The sequence below is a fragment of the Triticum urartu genome, chromosome 4, assembly GCF_003073215.2.
Source record: "Triticum urartu cultivar G1812 chromosome 4, Tu2.1, whole genome shotgun sequence".
Classification (NCBI taxonomy): domain Eukaryota; kingdom Viridiplantae; phylum Streptophyta; class Magnoliopsida; order Poales; family Poaceae; genus Triticum; species Triticum urartu.
In genome coordinates, this window is record NC_053025.1 from 359,463,733 (window position 1) to 359,469,637 (window position 5,905).

Consider the following 5,905-nt stretch of genomic DNA (forward strand, 5'->3'; position numbering starts at 1 on the left):
GTTGTGGGAATTATGAGGTGACAACCTGCCACTCATGGGCAAAAAGATTTGATTGAGAGCACCAAAGAGATGAAAAACTTCTTCCACCAAGATGATAAAGAGATAACTTGGATCATTGTTAAGCACCCCAATTAGCAACATTCCTTAGGGAAGGCTTTAGGTGAAATCTTTACCAAGATAACACCAACAAAGAGATTGATGGATTTAAAATACCTCGTTCTTGACAATATGTGAATCATGAAACATGAAGGAAATTGTCAAAAATGACATAACACCACCTCAAAATATAATGTAGAAAGAATTGCATTTTAGAATGCACAATGAAGAATGCTTGATCTCCTCCAACAAGGATGTTGACGAACACTAGAAGAAGGAATGAAATATTTGATGAACCACCATGTAGAGCCTTCGTGAGAACTCCGGTAATAAAAGGATGAGGAGAAAGAAGTGAAGGATGAAAAGAATAAGATTGAAGCCTTGTAATGATTTAGATGAAGCTTCATACCGATATAACCACGAAGCGTTGCAACTCCGGAAAGAAAGATGAATCACTTGGAATAGAGAATTTACTCATCATGAACAAACTCTGGAAGAAGGGATTAAGTCACTTGGATGAAACAAGAGTAAGAATTATGTTATGCGTTTCCTTCATCAATTTAAGTTGATGATAAGCAAAGGATTTAGCATACTACTTATTCTCATTTGGGAAAGGATTGATATAGCTCAAACTTGGGAAAGTCTTCGATGAATCACCGATAAGAATTTCAGAAAGAACGAATGAATTGATATGGTAACAAAGGACAAGAGATCTTGAACGAACGATCATACGAATTGAAAACAATTGAAGAAAAGTGAACAAATCACCCGGAATAATTAGAAAATGAATGACGATACTTGAGGGAATTCAGATACGAGAGAACGAAGAGATCATGAACTGATTAGAGGATATCTGAACAATGCACCGGCCGGTAGAATTTGGGAACGAGAGCTGAATGTTGAGAACGAATAAATCTTCTAAAATGATGGCCTTTGGATGATCAAGAAATGAAAACAACTCATGAAATGCTCCGGATGGGTATGAAAAGATTTCTCATGGCTAGAAATGATTTGAGAGGATGGCATGAATCTAGAACCAAGAATCTTCAAGAGAACGGACCAAGATTTAGGAAAAATTATTGTTCGGTCTTCAAATGTTGATAATGATGATGAGAACCACCATGATAATTGATGAGACACTCCGGAAGAATGAAAAGCGAAGAGGTTGAGCCAACGATTAAAAATGTTTTGAAAGCAATCTTGGAGAAAACATATGACTGATATAATCGATTCTTACATCACACTTTAAAATACTTTGAGAATAACTCCGAAAAATTTAGAAGAGTCAGGTAAGATCCTGGGAAAAGACCTGTGGGTTAGGGCCCACTCAAAAGAGAACACCGTTGGGAATGGTTGCTTGAAAGAGAGATTGCACCGGTTGATCTAAATGGCTTGAATGAGATAACAACCTCAAAATAGCTTGAACGAATAAAGAACGGAAGCACAAATCTTCCGAGAGATCTTCTACACTCCGGATAAAATAGAGAGAGGTGAATAAATAAGAGAGCCTTGGATAAGATATTCCAACATGGGAAAACATATGAAACATAAGGAATGGATATGTTCAACACCGAAAGCTTGCATTGAATCCACCGGATGAATTTGAGAACGAAGAATGATAAACTTGTAGAGCATCTTCACGAGAACCACCAGGTACAACATGAAAGAAAAATGAATGAAGAGACTTCACATCAATAAAATGTATACTCGATTAAGAAATCTGAGTCCTCGAAGAAAAGGGTGGGATGGTGGAAAAATAAAGGCAACTTCAGACGGATGGAATAGAGGAATCCTTAGGCTTCTCAACGGTGCCCGTATGAAATAACTTGAAGAGAAGTGCACCGGTTGAAAATGTTGACAAGACGATCTTGATGATCGAGAAGGATTAGTTCACATAGAAGTATGAGAACACCACTTAGGAAGGTATGGAATCAACACTTGACTTCGAAGCAACTTGAATACCACAACTCAAAACAAAACAAAACAAAACAAAGGATTTGGCTTGCGGAATAAGACAGAAACAAATACATTACCCCTCATGCATTTGTTGGAAGGATATCCTAGGCAACTACTTGAATTCACACCAAAGAACTCCCAAAACTTTCTGGTTATGCAATCTGGTGTTAGGGATACAGGGAGGCACAAACATCTCGCACAACTAACAAATCCTACACTCCAACTGTATCCATCTGTCAACACATAACCAAGAAAACCTTGGAAATCATGTACCTCAGACCTTAAAAAACATCCAATATACTAGATGTGGCAATACATCTGATCGCTCTCCCCAGTACTGGGTGTCGCCAAACTACTCTCACCACAAAGAGTATAGAAGCGTTTTCGATGTCGGCGACCTCTGGTATTCTGGAACTGAAACGATAAGCACTATGACAAAAACACCTTGGAGCTCAACTCCCTGGGACACTGCCACAACCCCTAAATGTCAGGAGGCACCAAGACAGAATTCCCTTCACAATGATATCGGGCCGATTCCATGATACTCGCGTGATCCTAAATGTTTTTTAGTGAAAAAGTGGAGAGTGAAGTCAAAACATCTATGTCAAGAGTCCTCAGCAGAGTGACGAAGGGGATAAGGAGTAAAATGAATTCCTACTCTCCGATATAACTATACTCAAAATAGTTTTCTTCTAGACTCAACAACGGCAGAGGTTCGATCAATCAAGGGGGCTTCTAAGGTCGGTAAGGCTCTGATACCGACTTGTAGCACCCAAGATGCGATTCTATCCCAATCACGTGATGAATTCATGATCAGGGCACAATCGCATTTCGAGCGCATAGCAAGGTGGATATCATTACAACATACCATGTACTGAATATATGAGAATACAAGATAAAGGCTTACACTCGCCACAAGATACAACATGAATACAACCATTCATCAATACATAGCAATCATCATACAAAAGAGAAGGATCTGACTATGGATGAAACCAAACGTGAAAGTGCGTTATATCGACTAGAGGGGGGGTGAATAGGCGATTTTTATGAAATTCTTCACTGAGGAATTTGCCGGTGAGGAAATTCCTTAGCGAAGAACTACTAGCAGCGAAATAAGTACTCAAAAGTAAACATAACAGAATACAAGCATAGTCATCATGATGAAATGAAGACAGGCACAGAGTACAGGAAGCGTAATCACAGGATAACACAGGATGAAGACAAACACACTGAAGAAATTGAACTGAGGAAATTGAGAAAGTCTTCAGTCAAAGTCTTCAAACACAGATATGAACAAACACACAACATAGTTATGAGGAAATGCAAGAGTTGAGGAAATAGAACCAGTAAGCTTGGTGAAGACAATGATTTGGTAGACCAGTTCCAACTGCTGTCTCAGTTGTACGTCTGGTTGGAGCGGCTGAGTATTTTGAACTCGAGGACACACAGTCTCGGACACCCAGTCCTGAACACACAGCTCAGGACACCCAGTCCTCACCGTATTCCCCTTGAACTAAGGTCACACAGACCTCGTCCAATCACTCGTGGTAAGTCTTCAGGCGACTTCCAAACCTTCACAAACTTGGTCACTCGGCGATCCACAATTCATCTTGGATGCTCTAGACCATGACGCCTAACCGTCTGGAAGAAGCACAGTCTTCAAAGGTAACAAGCGTCGGATCCACTCAGGATCAATCTCTTCAGTGATGCTCAATCACTTGGGGTTTGTAGGTGTTTGGGTTTTGGGTTTTTGGTTTTTCCTCACTTGATGATTTTCGCTCAAAGTCCTCAGAGGATGGGTTGCTCTCAAATGACAAGTGTCAGTTTCTCTCGGAGCAGCCAACCAGCTAGTGTTTGTAGGGGGCGGCTATTTATAGCCTAGGGAGCAGCCCGACATGATAAGACATAAATGCCCTTCAATGATATGACCATTAGGTGGATAGATATTTTGGGACAGCTGGCGCATAGCACAACAACGGTCGGAATTTTGAGTAGCAAAATCCTCAGGGCTATCATGTTCCTCACTGTGTAGGTAATCCGCACTGGCGAATTCCTAACTCCTCAGTCAGGAAAAATTCCTTAGAGACCAGAAGAACTTCGTCTCTATCACTGAAGAAATTGACTGAACTGTATGAGATTTCCAATGGCTTCACTCAAAGGGATTGGTAGGTGTAGGATTTTGAGTTGAGCATCACATGGAAAGTTTTCCTTAGTATTTCCTCAACCCCCTTTAACAGTACGGTGTTTCCTATAACTCAAGAAAGAGAAAAAAAAACTATGAAAACAAAAGTCTTCAAGCTTCATATTCCTCGCATGAATATCAAGTCTTCACGGACACACCAATTTCTTCACTTTCAAAGTCTTCATGAAAGTCTTCAGAAATACCAAAATCTTCAGTCGAAGATATTCATTTTTAGGGGTCGACTTTTCCTGTAAATATCAAACTCCTCATAGACTTATAGACCTGTGTACACTCACAAATGCATTAGTCCCTTAACCTATAAGTCTTCAATACACCAAAATCACTAAGAGGCACTAGATGCACTTACAATCTCCCCCTTTTTGTTGATTGATGACAATATAGGTTAAGTTTTCAATGGGGATAAGCATATGAAGTGTAACTACTGATATTGAGGAATTTGATTGCAAGATATAGAAGAACTCCCCCTGAAGATGTGCATAGTGAGGAATTTGCCTTTGAAGCAATGCACACTTGAAGAGTTGAATCACGGGGATCTCCCCCTATATCTTGTAATTCATACACGCATTTAACATATAATATGAAGAATTTGAAATGCATGATGAAATATGGTGCCTGATGAAATTCAGCATGCGTGCAATAATATTAACGAGGAATAAGCATGCAGAATAGTGCATCAAAAGTATCAGAGCACATCACATCAAAAGTATTAGAGCACAGTGCATCAAAAGTATCAGAGCACCATCGGGTTTAAGAATACAACTCGATCCAATAAAGTTTCAGAAGAACGAGAGTTGTAACTTAGCAAATAAAAAACGCCCATATAGTAGACCCGCTTGAAGACTAACTCATATTTCCCCCCCTTTGTCATCAAATGACCAAAAGGATCAAAAATGAGGACTAACGCCCCTGAAGATAATCATGTTGATGGAGCGCCAGCATTGTTGGGGTCGTTTGTTGATGTAGGGCCTGCCGCAGTGTCGTCCAAATCTTCATGTTCATCAGTGTCGCACGATGAAGAAAATGAGCTGGCCACCAGAGAAGGAACTAGGACCTTCTTGAATTTCTTCGGTGGAGGTGCAGACCAGTCAAAATCTTCTTTTAGACCCATGTTCTTCATATCTTCTTCACCATATAGATGTGACAGGATTTCCCAGGTGCGACCGAAGACTTGATGGAGGTACTAGTGGTTTTTCTTCACTGCATTGTGTGTGGCAGTCATGTTGTGAAGAAGTGAACCAAACTGACGCTTAACCCATTTGTGATTTCGATCCACCTTCTGGTGAAGACTAAGCAGAAGTTCACGGTCAGTCATCACGCGCGGAGCAGTGGCTTGAGGAGTGGACTTAGGTGCATTGGCAGAGTCATGTGTGGCAGAGTCATCATTGGTGGAATAAGATGCAGCTTTGCGAAACTGACCATCCAATGGATGAATGCCTTCATCAATTACAGCTGGTGCCTTGCCCTTTCCATCAACTGAGGAATATGTCTGCTTGAGGACTTTAATTGGGGGCAAGTAGCTGAGGTGATTCTGGAAATCAGCTTTGTAGTTGAGTGAAGACCTTGTCCTGAGGAATCTCATAATCCAAGGTGCATAAGGCTTCAGCTCAAACGGAGACAGTACAACATTGGCCATAGTCCTCATGAAGA